This window comes from Bos indicus, chromosome 6 (assembly GCF_029378745.1).
Source record: "Bos indicus isolate NIAB-ARS_2022 breed Sahiwal x Tharparkar chromosome 6, NIAB-ARS_B.indTharparkar_mat_pri_1.0, whole genome shotgun sequence".
Classification (NCBI taxonomy): Eukaryota; Metazoa; Chordata; class Mammalia; order Artiodactyla; family Bovidae; genus Bos; species Bos indicus.
Genome location: NC_091765.1, coordinates 102,149,929 through 102,165,296, shown reverse-complemented (window position 1 = coordinate 102,165,296; position 15,368 = coordinate 102,149,929). Strand labels below are relative to the sequence as shown.

The 15,368-nt window shown below is 40.3% G+C and overlaps 2 protein-coding genes across 4 annotated transcripts in view; one reads left to right on the top strand and one right to left on the bottom strand.

Annotated features, from left to right (window-relative positions):
• The window catches only part of PTPN13 (protein tyrosine phosphatase non-receptor type 13), a 221,091-nt gene extending 220,441 nt beyond the window's left edge, over positions 1–650 (bottom strand). Inside the window, exon 1 of one of the 2 annotated variants that reach the window (XM_070791737.1) lies at positions 170–650. The gene's annotated coding sequence lies outside the window, so the exon portion shown is untranslated. The remainder of the gene's footprint in view (positions 1–169) is intronic. The other variant, XM_070791738.1, reaches the window with a different exon arrangement.
• A 215-nt stretch (positions 651–865) lies between these two features.
• Positions 866–15,368, top strand: part of MAPK10 (mitogen-activated protein kinase 10) — a 623,107-nt gene continuing 608,604 nt past the window's right edge. Inside the window, exons 1-2 of one of the 2 annotated variants that reach the window (XM_070791729.1) lie at positions 866–1,248; positions 9,037–9,134. The gene's annotated coding sequence lies outside the window, so the exon portion shown is untranslated. The remainder of the gene's footprint in view (positions 1,249–9,036; positions 9,135–15,368) is intronic. The other variant, XM_070791731.1, reaches the window with a different exon arrangement.

The window sequence follows — 15,368 nt, the reverse complement described above, 5'->3', positions numbered from 1 at the left end:
CACCAAAGAAAAGTTCCTTCCACCAGGGCCATAGAGAGGTTGATTTTGAGAAGCTGGAGCAAAAAAAAAAAAAAAAACACAGAGAGAGGGAGGAATAGAGAGCGCGGCGCACTTTGTTTGGCACTTTGCGCCCCTCCAGCCCAGCGCCCAGGACAGCGCACGTCCTTACCCGCTCGTCCCGAGACCCGGTCCGGCTACTGACGCGTGGGGCAAGGGCAGCGGGGACGCGGCGTCGAGGCGGGCCGCGGGCAGCCGCCGCGGGCGCCGAAAGCCACCACCTCCTCTCCCCCAAGCGGCTGCGGGCGCTGGCCGAAGAAGCTGGAGAAGGAGCCTGGGGAGGGGGAGAAGAGAAGCAGCATCTCCTCCTCCTCCACGCCTCCGAAACACCGCTCCAGCGGCGACCCCGGCCGACCGCCAGACCCTGGAGCGCTCGCGCACCCTCGGCTGCCCCGCGCGCCTCCAAGGGCTTCCCCAAACCCTCCGGAGCGAGGCCGCTCAACTCAGGCCGCCGGCTCCGAGCGCTGCCGAGATATGCCTGAGGCAGACCGGGAAGCCGGGGAGCGCTGCCCGCCCGCCACGACGGTCTCTCGGGGCGGTAATCCCAGTGTGTCACCCTTGCCGCGCCGCGGCTGCGGGAGCTCCCGGCTCCTCTCGGGCTCCACCTCTGGCGCTCGCCTGGCTCCGCCGCAGTCCCTGTCAATCAACCCTCTTCGGACTTCTGAAGCCCCGCGGATCTCCGACCAAGCCATCCCCTCGACTTCATTGGCCCGACGGCCACTCAGCCCCGCCCCCTCCCTAGAGACGAGGTCGCCGGGGAGACCGGCGCCCAGGTTCCTATGACAACCGGTGCCTTGGGCCTGGCTTTTCGAGAACTTCTGGCTTGCCAGAAGCTCAGGTTGATGGCCCCGCGGGAAAAGTTCCTAGCCCCTCCGGGGTGGACTCGTAATTTCAGACCAAGTTGAAAATGCCGCCGACCGCCCCCACACTTCCAACTTCGGAAACAGAACTTTATGGCCCTGGGGAATGCGAGGGAGAATGGAAAAATGCCCTGCTCTTCCTCTGCGAATCTAAATAAACCCCTCCCCCTCTCTTTGCACTCCCTTGTCTCCAGCCTTGTTTCCATATTCTCACCGGGCGGATTTGGGCTTTGAAAGGGTGAGGAGAAGAATGCGAGAAAGAGCGGGGCTGTGCCAGTTCCCTGCAGCAATATTGCAACTTGGAAATGGCGGGGTCGACGAAAACAGCTCGGTGAGTTTTCCCAGAGTTGTAAAGTGATCTTCAGAGATGCGGTGGAACACTTAGTCAACCCCAGATGCCCTCAGGAAAACTCACATTCTCATCTTTTTGAAAAAAAAAAAAAATAATAATAATAATGAAGTACGTAAAATCCTGTTATTTTCCTTCTGAAGTTCAGATAATCCTAAAGTTTAAAAAAAAATGAAGTTTTTAGTTTGACATAATGGAATAAAATAAAGACACCCATTTTTCTATAGAACTACATATTACAGCTTAGTAAAAGTATGTCCTAGCAGCTAAAAAATTTTCGTGTCCACAGTTTAACCAGGAAGTCTTACTGAATTCAAGAGCAAAGGATATCTCATCATTTGAGTTTCAAAAGTTTGGGTTTACTCTCAGAAGTATAAGGTAAACCTGGTACAAGGGGACCTGCAGGTTAAGTTATTCTTGGACCACACCCCCTCCCCCCTCCGTGTTAAGCCCTAGATGAATCTCACCTTCTTGGCTGGTTCCAAAATGGAGAGATATGAAGCAAAATAAGAGCTGCAATCTTTAGGCTCCTTAGCCCCTGAGGCTGCTGTACATGTATGATGAATGAGGGAATTAATAATAATGATTTACCTTTGGTGAGCACTTGCGTTTTCATTATCTCATTTACTAAATGAATAGCTGTGATGGATGTATTCAGTCGAATATGCCTTGCAAATATGGGCTGAGTATACTTACAGCACTAAACACAATAGAAAATGCACAGCAGAATTTTAAGATAAGGACCCTGCCCTCAAGGAGATAAACGCAAGGCCTAAGAAAGAAAACTAGCATTCTTGAAACAATTTGAGATTATAGCCAGAATGTGCAGCCAAACACTGAGTGCAGTGCAGTAGTCAATGAGAGCAAGTCTGTGGTATGTCGAATGGGCTGGATTAGTCAGATTAAGGAGGAAAGGAATTTAAATTGGACTTGGAAGGGTAGGGAGTGGGATGAAGGAAGCAAAGATGAGGAAAGACATTTATTTGAAAGAAAAATGTAAAACCAAAATGCAACAGCAGGAATAGAGTGGTGAAGTAAATAACAATGAGAAGATCAGGCCAGCTGACCTAGAGACAGAAATGAAGGATTGGCGCAATTCCCTAGCCCTTCCCTCATTTTCTGAAATAGGAGGTTTTAAATGTTCTGGTTTAAGTATGGGTTGGGAAGGTAGAGTGGGAGAGGTCATTTTGTGAGAATAAAAGCTTTCATGGAACATCTGCCTCTGTTTTGCCACTGAAAGAAAAGTTCCTGCATTTATTAGAAAGAAAAGCAATATCCATAATACTTGGGATAACTTATGCATTCATGTCAGAAAGAAGGTATAAAGAGGATGGTTTGGAAATTTTCACAAAAGTAGTTAGAAAAACTAAAGTGTTGTGAGTTTGTGTGTGTGTTTGTGTGTGCATTAAGGCCTTTTCAGGTGGTTGCCCTCCAGGCTTTTTCCCAGTGATCCTTGTGTCTTATAGGAGCTGAAAGGCTGGTTTTAAAATAAATGACTGTGATACCAGAACCTGATAGAGTACACAAAAGAGAAATCTATAGTTTAATCTCCTTTTTGGATATAATGTAAAATTAAAGTACAATATTAACAGTAGAACTAGAACTGTATTACGAATGTATGCCGAAGTTAGGAATTATGCCAAGTATATAAGAATGATTCTGTAATAGAAAACTTATATAGTTGACTATATTAAGTCAAAGGAGAGAAACTGTGTGCCTTAATTGATACTGAAAAGGATTTTGTAAAATCCAGCATCGTTCCTTAATAAACAGTTTTGAAGAATGTATATTTTACATCAAAGTCAGAAACTTGCTGAATAATGAACCACTATGCTAATTCCTGCTGGAGTCAGGAGCAAGGCCAAGAATGCCCACCATCAGTCCAGGTAAGGAAATGATAGCCAATGAAATTAGATATGGAATGTACTTAGTCACTCAGTTGTGAACGACTCTTTCCGACCCTTTGGACTATAGTCCACCAAGCTCTTTAGTCCATGGGGTTTTTCAAGCAAGAATATTGGAGTGGGTTGCCATTTTCTCCCTCCAGGTGATCTTCCTGGCCTAGGGATCTAATCCGAGTCTTCTGTGTCTCCGACAATGCAGGTGGATTCTTTATCCACTGGTGTGGAATAGAAACAAGAAATTAAACACTGAAAATGTTAGGATTGTCATTTGTTTGCAAATTATATGCAAACTCTAAGGACTAATAGAAAAACTTTCAGAAGCAATAAAAGATACTCATCTTTTATTGAGTTATAAAATGTTAGAGTAACATTTTATGTTTTGATGGACAAAGCCAAGAAGTGGTACAAGTTACAGTCATTCTAATACAGATGAAAATTTTGAGAGTGCATTCTGTTTCTTTACATCCTCATCATTAAACTTTTTTGAACTTTGCCAATCTAATAAATACAAAATGCTATCACATTACATCTGTACTTTCAATTCTCTTATGAGCACTTTTTATATGTCTACAAGCCAGTCTATTTTCTGTTACCAAAAATATTATCCCATATTTTCTTCTAGAGCTTTTATAGCCTTCACAGTTTATTCTTTGATCCATATGGAATTTATTTTGGTGGTAGCAGTAACTACCCATTTGTCCCCCCAAACCTTAAAAGAATTTGTAAATTTTACTACATAGTCATGTAAAGCTTCTATAGAGTAATAAAAATGCAACAAATAGGAAATTTACAAAAGAAATTTTAAAAAGCAATAAATATTTAAAAATAAAACAACTGTATAGAGAAGTAAAACTAAAAATGATACATTTGTAACTATTGAATTGGAAAAATATTTTTAAAGATGTAATATCTGGTGTTGGTGAAAACACGTGAAATAGATATTGTCTCATAATTGTTGGTAGGATTATAAATTGGGTTATTCCATTTGGGAGTGCAGTTGCAGTGTCTTTCATAATTTATGATGTTTATATCCTTTTACTTATTTTTTGGAAATTTTTCCTATAAAAATATGTATACCCATGACCAGAGATATGATCTCTTTCTGGGACCTTCCTTGTGGCTCAGTGGTTCAGATTTCAGGCTTCCAATGCAGGAATCATGTGTTTGATCCTTGGTCAGAGAGGGAGTGAGGATCCCATATGCAGTGTGGCAAAAAGAAAAAAAAAGAAAAGAATATTCTTTGCAGTATTGTTGATAGTCAGAAAATTTAAAAACAAAATAAATGTCCATAATGGTGGAATGATTAAGTTAACTATGGTTACTCAGGTATATTACCTGGTGACAAAATCAAGTGGCCATACAGAATGATCTTATTTCTATTCAAAAGTACATATATCTATGTTTTGATATATGGTGATACTTATAGTGTTACCAATGGTTTCTACAAGAATTAGAAATCCAGAAAATGTTGCATTTCTGAAATGTTTTAATTTAAAATCTTCACAAGATTGTTTACTTTTGTATAGAAGGCCAAAGGGGTTAAAAAAGGCAAATTGCCCACTATAAAATAAGTCATGGGGATGTATAAATTCATGGGCATATAATGTATGGCAAAGGCACTATAGTTAATAACACTCTATTGTATATTTGAAAGTTGCTAAGAGAGTAGATCTTAAAAGTTTTCATCATGAAAAAAATTTTTTTGTAAATTTTAATTAAATTAAAAATTCAGTTCCTCAGTCAAACTAGGAGTGTTTCAAGTGTAGCACAGATACAGAGCAGTAGAGACACAGAACATTTCGATCATGGCAAGAAGTCTTATTCAGTTGAGTTGCTCAGTCATGTCCGACTCTTTTCGACCCCATGGACTGCAGCACGCCAGGCTTCCCTGTCCATCACCAATTCCTGGAGAAGTTCTGTGCTGCTGCTGCTGCTGCTAAGTCGCTTCAGTCGTGTCCGACTCTGTGCGACCCCATAGACGGCAGCCCACTAGGCTCCTCTGTCCCTGGGATTCTCCAGGCAAGAATACTGGAGTGGGTTGCCATTTCCTTCTTCAATGCATGAAAGTGAAAAGTGAAAGTGAAGCTGCTCAGTCGTGCCCAACTCTTAGCAACCCCATGGACTGGAGCCTACCAGGCTCCTCCGTCCATGGCATTTTCCAGGCAAGAGTACTGGGGTGGTGTGCCATTGCCTTCTCTGGGAGAAGTCCTGTAGGACAGTGCTAATTCAGAGGCTAGCATACCTGATTTTTCTCTAAAAGATGAAAGAAAATCTCTTTCTCTTTTGCTGCTGCTGCTCCTGCTAAGTCACTTCAGTCATGTCCGACTCTGTGCGACCCCATAGACAGCAGCCCACCAGGCTCCCCCGTCCCTGGGATTCTCCAGGCAAGAATACTGGAGTGGGTTGCCATTTCTCTTTTGCTAGTTTCTATTAAAACTTATAAACAAAAAGGTCAATATAGTTTATCACTTCTAACAATAAAGAAATTAGATAGCTGGCCATAACACAAATTTAATTGGGCTCCCATATGGTCCAACCCTGAATAGTCATTGGAAGGACTGACGCTAAAGTGGAAGCTCTAAAACTTTGGCCACCTGATGCGAAGAACTGACTCAATGGAAAAGGCCTTGCAGCTGAGAAGGATTGAGGGCAGAAGGAGAAGGGGCAACAGAGGATGAGATTCTTAGGTAGCATCACCAACTCAATGGACATGAATCTGAGCAAACTCAGGGAAATAGTGAAGGTCAGGGGTGCCTGGCATGCTGCAGTCCATGGGGTCGCGAAGGGTTGGACACAACAACTGAGCAAGGACAACATGATCCGTGAGCCTCGGAATGTCCATTACTTGAGGACCATCCTAAGAAATGTTTTCTGTGGGACCCAGGGATCACCCCATAACAGTCTCCTTGAGACTGTATTCCAAAAATGTGTGTTTTGTGTATTTTTCTAGGGAAAGTGTCTAATAAACACTTCAGCAAATTCAGGAAAGGGTATATATCTCTCCAAAACATTGCGATTGTGTGCTTTAAATGCCAGTGATTTTAAAATATCACCTTTTAAAGGTTGAAATGAATCCTAAGCTAATCGAAATCTGTAAATAGCAGTGTTTTCCCAGCTGACTTCTTGTGTTCATCTCAATATGAAATATTTGTATTTTGACTTGTACCAACTATGTTAGTGTTTTTTCCCACTATAAGCCCAGGAACATATTATCCTTTCTTGCTTACAAAGTAAGGACTGTGATGGGAACTTTGCTCAAGTGAGAAGCAGAAGAGAGATAAGTAATCCTCCAAAACACGAGCAGGTAATTGGAGCACAAACTCTACAACAGTGTTTAAGGAAGACTTTGTGAGGCAGTAGTAACATTTCCAAGTGAACCAAGAATTACCTAGCGAGAAAATGCAGTGATGGAAACCAGATAGGACTACAATTACCCTTGGCTCCATTGAATAAGCAGGTTGTTTTCTTTTGGTGGTAGCTGAACTCTCTTTAAAATGTGAGAATTCCCCTAGGATGAGGAGTTACATGACAGCAGTGGCAAAGGTAACTCTTAAGCATTGGGAGGCTGCCTGGTAACTCAGTACAATGGAAGAGCACAACATTTGCACTCGGAAGACTCAAGTACAAATCTTGGCAAGTTATCAAACTCCTTTGAGCATGATTTTCCTCCTCTAGAAAGTGAAGGAAATAGGAATAGCTGATATGTTCCACATGGTGTTCAGTTGCTAGGTCATGTCTGACTATTTATAACCCCATGGAAGCAGCATGCCAGGCTTCCCTGTCCTTCACTATCTCCCAGAATTTGCTCAAACCCATGTCCATTGAGTACTAGCCTGTAATGTTCTTTCAGTGTTCAACTGAAGTAAATGAAATACGTGTATAAAAGCTATTTGTAAACTTTACAGCACTGTTTTAAAAAATCAAATAACAGCAACAACCAAAACTGTACAGATATTTGCAATTAGTGTTAAACTTAATGAGACAGAAATTATAAATAATCTCTTTCATTCTGAAGAGAAACTTTCAAAAGTATTTATTAGGTGCCAGGGTCAGGTAGTCCTATGAAAGATTGTCAGAAAAATTTAATTGTGGTGCTTCTGTTTTGTTTTTTTTTTTTGCCAACCAGATTCTTGGCTCTTTTCTCATTTCCCCCGTACTGTTTAGTTGTAGTTGGAATCAAGATTGCCAGGAGAAATATCAACAACCTCAGATATGCAGATGATACCACCCTTGTGGCAGAAAGCAAAGAGGATCTAGAGAGCCTCTTGATGAAGGTGAAAGAGGAGAGTGAAAAAGCTGGCTTAAAACTCAACATTCAAAAAACGAAGATCATGGCATCCAGTCCCATTACTTCATGGCAAATAGATGGGGGAAACAATGAAAACAGTGAGAGATTTTATTTTCTTGGGCTCCAAAATCAGTGCAGGTGGTGACTGCAGCCATAAAATTAAAAGATGCTTGCTCCTTGGAAGAAAAACTATGACCAACCTAGACAGCATATTTAAAAACAGAGGCATCACTTTGCTGACAGAGGTTTGTCTAGTCAAAGCTATGGTTTTTCCGGTAGTCATGTGTGGATGTGAGAGCTGGACCAGAAAGAAAGCTGAGTGCCAAAGAATCGATGCTTTTGAACTGTGGCGTTGGAGAAGACTCTTGAGAGTCTCTTGGACTGCAAGGAGATCCAACCAGTCCATTCTAAAGAAGATAAGTTCTGGGTGTTCGTTGGAAGGACTGATGCTGAAGCTGAAGCTCCAATACTTTGGCCACCTGATGCGAAGAACTGACTCATTGGAAAAGACCCTGATGCTGGGAAAGATTGAAGGCAGGAGGAGAAGGGGATGACAGAGGATGAGATGGTTATATGACATCACCGACTTGATGGACATGAGTTTGAGCAAGCTCTGGGAGTTGACAATGGACAGGGAGGCCCGGCGAACTTCAGTCCATGGGGTCACAAAGAGTCTACTGCACTACTAGACTACTAACTACACACTACTACTGTGTAGTTAGTTGCTCAGTTGTGTCCAGCTGTTTGCAACCCCGTGGACCGTAGCACGCCAGGCCTCTCTGTCCATGGGGATTCTCCAGGCAAGAATATTGGAGTGGGTTGCCATGCCTTCCTCCGGGGGATCTTCCCAACTGAGGGATTGAACCCAGATCTCCCACATTGCAGGTGGATTCTTTGCCATCTGAGCCACCAGGGAAGCCCAGGAATACTGGAGTGGGTAGCCTATCCCTTCTCCAGGGGATCTTCCTGACCCAGGAATCGAACCAGGGTCTCTTTACCAGCAGATTCTTTACCAACTGAGCTACCAGGGAAACCTTGGCCCCCAAACTTGACCACGACTTATTAGCCACTCAGATGAAGGCTGGAACCATGTTAGGCTAAAAGCATTCACTTCCTCCTACTTGATTTGCCAGGTGCTCCACCTGACTCAGAATATTTCTCTCCCCTGAATGCCTCAGCTGGTAATTCTCACTTTTAGTCACTAATGAGTTAAACTGCAAGGTGTCAACTTTAGAAGTGTGAAGTTAAATTTGCTTTCCCTTCCAACTTTCTCTCTTCGGGCATTCATGTGATTGCTTTATCAGATTAGGTAGCTGTCACTTTAAACCCTGAGGGTGAGAGATACTGGGGAGGTAAATTTTAATTAGTGAAGGGGAAAGAGGAATGAGGGGAAGCTAGTTTCCGCGTGAGTAGAAGAGGTATGCGGTGTGAGGGTGACCCTCAGGGCTGCTGATACCAAGGGAGGGGCAGAGAAGTATATAGTACTCAAGGGGTGTGGCGCTGAAGTCAAACTGCCTAATTCACAGTTCTTACCGGGGCCGGTCCTCTCTGACTCATTTCTATTACTTGTCCTGGCAGGTTTTGGAACCACCTCTCCACTTTGGTTGAAGGGAGTATGGCAAATAAGCATAGCCCTTCTGCTTTTTGAAACTTGGCCATGTCTGAACACACACAAGGTAATTTAATATGAATATGCTGTCATCTAAATCTGACCTAAAGGACTTGCCTTAGGGTTCATGACTGTTAATCTTCTTTTTTTTTTAAGTGTTCCCAGAAATGGAAACCAAATCAGAAGTTAAGCTTTCTAGTTTATGCTCTGTCTTAAGGAACATAAACTAAAGTCTGATGAGAGTGAGCTGCTGTGCAGGGAAGTTGATCATTAAAGGCTTTGTAAGGTGGAATCAGAATGTTTAATGAAACAAAGCATCACTTTGTAAGAAATTCCTCAAAAGTTGATTGCCTTGATTTTTGCATTCTCTTCTGTAATGTTTAAAAGAAAACCTAAGAGGAAAATGATCTAATTTATGGAAACTGGTTACCAGTTTAGGGCCCTCTCCTGACTTAGAATATCATTTAGTGGGAGAAACACTGAACCCGGCCACACTTGACAACCACGCGAAGAGAGGAAGTTTATCTTAGAGAGTTGAAGCTGAGCAGTCCTTTAGTTCATCTACAAAGTTAAAGTAGGAAAGTGTAAAAAAAAATTATACATATATAATTTTAAGCACTTTACTTTTATGAAAAAAACCTGTCATTACACATTCATTAGCAAATCTTTTGATGCTGGGCCAATCTTTGATTCTGACCATGAGTTCCAAGTTGTCTTTTTTACATAAACTCTTTCCAAATGCAAAAGCTACAATTTTCTGTTTTGTTTTATGTTAAAGGAAATATGGAACCTAAAGGACACTAGCACAGTAATATGACTTTAGAGTGCTTCTATATTTGTATAGTATATTACAGTTTTTTTGCTTCTGGTAATTTGTGGCAACAATTTGTCTTTCTGTAGCATTCAACTTCATTTTTTTAAAATTATGGTAAAATATATACATAACATAAAATGAACCATTTTAACCGTTTTAAAACTTCAACTTTATTTTCAGTAGGAAAATGTCTTTTACACTTAAGTATATAAAAATTAAATTACCTAGTTACATTAGCAGGAATAACTTACATTAAGAGTTTGGAAAACTAAAACAATTGATTTTTATGTAAGCTTCATTAAAGTAGGATTTTTGTCTGTTTTATTCATTGCTATGTCCCTAGCTCCTACAACAGTGCCTGTCATATGGTAGGCACTCAGATTCTGTGAAGGCAATGAATGAATGGCTTTTGGTTGTTTTAACTCAGCTGGAGGAAGGATAAATGTTCACATCCCATGATTTGGCTCATTAGTAAACATTCAAAGGCTGTAGGTATCAGTCTGTGTGTCTTATAGAGGGAATGGAGAATGATAGTTAATCTCGCGGTTTGACTAAGTGAAGGTCATTTAATAGTGCTTCTATTTTATTTTGAAAAATCCTGGTATAGTGCTTAGCACAGTATCTTATACACCAGAAGTATTCAGAAAATATTAATCTTTGTTGATTGTTGGTTGATACATTTATTCTTGTCACCCTGTTGAGGGAGGGAGAGGGGAAAAGAGGAAAGGGCAAATAGCAGAGAGATTAATATTCCAGGTATAGTGTTGGCGGGTGGGGGGAAAAGAGACTTTTCTACTCTCTCAAAATAGTTCAGTTCAGTTCAGTCGCTTTGTTGTGTCTGACTCTTTGCGATCCCATGAGCTACAGCACTCCCGGCCTCCCTGTCCAACACCAGCTCCCGGAGCCCACCCAAACCCATGTCCATTGAGTCGGTGATGCCATCCAACCATTTCATCCTCTGTTGTCCCTGGAAGAACGACCCCTGTTGCCTTTGATCAGAGAATATACTCCAGTTACTCAGGTTGCCATAAGCATTCTCTTACTTCATTGTACTTTGAATGATCTTCCTTTCTCTTGTCCAGTTCTCTTAATGGGAAAGTCTTCTCAATCCCACCATTGGCAATTTGAATTACATGAAGAGTATCTGTTAGCTAACAACCCGTTAGCCAAAAATCACTCTTTAAAGCTCTCACCAGCCTGGGGTATGAACTGAATTCCAGGTATATTAATAATATAAATTTAGCCCCTTCTGCTTCCACTAGGCCCCTAGACTCCTAAAAATGTCTCACCTCGTTCCCGTATTTCCAGAATTCTCCAAGAGACAGTTCCTGTGTGCTCTGTAATGTTGTAATGTTTGTCTTTGTTCTTGTCCTCACACCTTCTCCTGAAAGTCTGGTGCTGAGTATCACTTGCATTAGGGAGCTTGCCACTTCCACTGCTGCTAATATCCTCCATGAGGGAATCCACGCTGGGGTCAGGGGATTGTCTCTGAGTGCTCTCAAAGCTGCTCACCAAGAGCGAGAGTGGGACTGAGCTCAGTTGCAGGGGCAAGGCCAGCTCTGTGCCATACTTTGTCGCCTGGTTCTTGAAGCAGCACTGCTTATGTTCATTACATCACAAGGTCTCTGACAAAATTATTTCATGTGGATGGAGGTAAAGAGAGGTAGTCAGCATGCCATGCCTTTCCCTTCACTGTCATCACCCTACATACACTCACACACATACTACTCTTTCCCTTCAATGGAAAGTAAAAGCACTTTTGTGCAAAAACTCATTCAAAGAGATGCTTTGAAAGATCACCAGCCCTCCCTTTCAGCAAACAGCCAGTGGGTGGTGAAAGAAGGGTGAACAAGCACACAGCTGTAGTAACAATGAGTTTTTCCCCCAACTCTTTCAGTAAACAAGCAAGAACTTTATGAGCTATTTCAATGTAAAACAGATTGTAAATGAATTATCTGTATTTTAATAATGCAGTAGTTTCATAAAGTATGAATTTTTGTATCATGTCAACAATTGTATTAATAACATGTTCAACTATAACTACAGTAGTAAAATAAAAATGTACATGTAAATTATGAACTAAAATGTAAAAGTCTTATAAAAGAGATTAGTTTTTGGTTTTAAAAGAGTTTAAAGTATCCTTAATTTGTCTGTTACTATAGAAAATTATCTATCAAATTACTAGTCTTTTAGGGTCCGTTGGTTTAATTCCCAATTTCTGTTTGATGGTCATCAGTGCAGGTAACTGCCTTTTTCTTCCTCCACAGTGTTGTATAAATGGGTTTTTTTTATGATAACATACATGATTATTTCAGTCTTGCTCTAGATATAGATTAAACTAAGTAAAATGTAATAGCTTTGAGACACAAGAGGCCTGTTTTAGAGGGGGAAAGCAAAGAGCCAAAGTAGTTATTTTGATATGATCATGAATGAAGTTAACACTTGTATAGTTTTGGTAAAACCAAAGTCTTGATATAATATTTGCATTATATACGCAAAAACCTGTTGCTTACTACTATTGTCTTTTACTACTATTGCTTAACTTAGTTACGATTGCAGTAACTACTCTGTTACTACTGTTGCCTGTTCCATACTACTACTGTAAGCATTCTCTGAAAATCATACATTTATATTAGTAATAACAGCGTGTTCAGTTCAGTCACTGAGTCATGTCCAACTCTTTGTGACCCCATGGACTGCAGCTTGCCAGGCTTCCCTGTCCATCACCAACTCCCAGAGCTTGCTCAAACTCGTGTCCATTGAATTGGTGATGCCATCCAACCATCTCATCCTCTGTCGTCCCCCTCTCCTCTTGTCTTCAATCTTTCCCAGCATCAGGGTCTTTTGCAATGAGTCAGTTCTTTGCATCAGGTGGTCAAAGTATTGGAGTTTCAACTTCAGCATCAGTCCTTCCAACAAATATAACAGCATGTAGTCCTTGAAAATAATATAACTTTATAATGTACTTCTAAGGATATGCTGCTGCTGCTGTTGCTAAGTCGCTTCAGTCGTGTCCGACTCTGTGCGACCCCATAGATGGCAGCCCACCAGGCTCCCCCGTTCCTGGGATTCTCCAGGCAAGAACACTGGAGTGGGTTGCCATTTCCTTCTCCAATGCAGGAAAGTGAAAAGTGAAAGTGAAGTTGCTCAGTTGTAACCCCATGGACTGCAGCCCACCAGGTTCCTCTGTCCATGGGATTTTCCAGGCAAGAGTACTAGAGTGGGATGCCATTGCTCAAATATGTATTAAAATTAGCCATTTTGCCTTTCACATTTAAGTCTCTTCTTCCCAATAAGGACTGCTTTTGACTTTGAAAGAGTTGAAGATTACTTTTGGCTTATTTTTTCATAAATGGATTTCATGTTTGCTGTTACCTTCACAGATGATAAATATTTCTTATACTTTTGAAAAGAAAGGAAAACAATTTTAGATTTACTATGACATTCCTGAGAAATCCTGTTATACTGGATACACCTGATTAATGATATGATAACAGAAAATTAGTTCCTATTTTGGCATCAGTTGTGAAAATCATTTGGTTCACATGCCACTTCAATGTTTGAAGAATGATTCATTACATTTTCATAATTTCTAGAAGCTTATCAATGCCAACTAGTAACATACAAGATCATTCAGTTCAATTGTTAGGTTATGCTTTTATTCCTATTAATAATGTTTTAAAAAATTGTCTCTTCAAAGCTTCAGATTTATACATTATATAAAGAATTTCAAATTCATACATCTCAGTCTTCAACAATAAAGGACACATACTAACAAACAACTCAAAGAAAGATAAGTTGGCTGTGCAAAACTGAACAAGAGTGAACATACATATTTGTTTAGATGGAACACCCACTGGGAGGATTTGATGCAACTGAGATATCATTGATCGAGTTTTGATAAAGTTCTTACTGTTTTTCTTTGTTTTTAATGTCCTGCTTATGAATATACACAATCTTTAATGGATGTAATTTTCTTAAATAGAGAGCAGGTAAAATCTATATCTGACAGTTTTGTCATATTTTTGATAGGACTTTTTTTTTTAACCTCTGGGAAGTTGTAAGGGGCAAATGCTTTCTTTGCTTATAGTAGTGATTCAGTACATGTTTAATTTCCTTTAATTGTTTTATATATGTTGACATTTTTTCTTTCTCTGTTTTAAGGCATGGAGCTGATCTCCTTTCTGTATTCTTTTATTTGAAACAAGCATATGTCCATATGCCTTAAGAAATTCAAACAGATGTGATATAATAACTTCTGACTATCTGCTAGGTCACCTCTCTATTTTCACAATAATTTTTTTTCTCACTCAAAATAAAAGGGGCCCATGAATTTAATATATACTCCAAAAATAGTATTAATTTGCACTGGAATGGAAAACCATTCATTGAAATACCACCACCATAGAATAGTGATTTTTCCGGTGAATATGAAATAGGCTTTGCTCTTGGAAAGAATCTTGGAAAGGCCACAGAGTACCTCACACACTCCTTATTTCACAGCTCCAGGCCAAATCTGCCTGACTGAAGCGATGTGAAGAGGCATATTCCTGAGTTAATTTGCTTGCTAAGTTGCTTCAGTCCTGTCCGACTTTTTGTGACCCTATGCACTGTAGCGCGCCAGGCTCCTCTCTCCATGGAATTCTCCAGGCAAGAATCCTGGAGTGGGTTGCCATTTTCCTCCTCCAGGGAATCTTCCTAACCTGGGGATCGAACCTGTGTCTCTTATGTCTCCTGCATTGGCAGTCAGGTTGTTTACGAGTAGCACCACCTGGGAAGCCCTGAATTAACTTGGTGGATGGTTGTTATATCCTGCATTTTTCTTTCTCTCCTCTGCCAAGTCTCCATTCTGACCTCCACTCAAAGAAATATGTTTCCAGCTGAGCAGTCCAGGTTGCATGGAGTTGTGAGATAGGAAATATTGGTAGAAAAATGGAAGTGTTTAATTATTTACACAGTTCTAAGACCCTTAGCTTCCCATTAAAATGTTGTTGAATAATATTTGAATTCAGTGTATTTACTTAAGCTTTCAGCATTTCAGAGTGATTTTTTAATATGAGAAATTAAAATCTGTGATAAAGCAGCACATTATTGAAATTTTAAGTAATTACTGTTTAGCAGTACAGAAAATGCGACAAAGTATAGCCAATTTAAAACCACTAACTTATTTTTATACAAGGAATATTGTTAGGTCTCATGATGACTCTGTTTCCAAGCACACTATTTGTTAAAGTACAAATTTTTATTTAGTTGGCTTAACTAGTAACTTCTTAAAACTTTTAAAGACATGCTAAAACATAGATAGTATATATTTGATTTTACAAATATTTTTCTTTTAGTGTAGAACTGTGAAACATTTTAAGATTGTTAAATAATTATTTAGTAGTTGTTAAATAATTGTTAAATATAATTACATCCCTTTAATAGAGATGTAATCTTTTTAGACTGACATTTTCTCATTTGTACAGGATGAGTGTTTCTAAGATG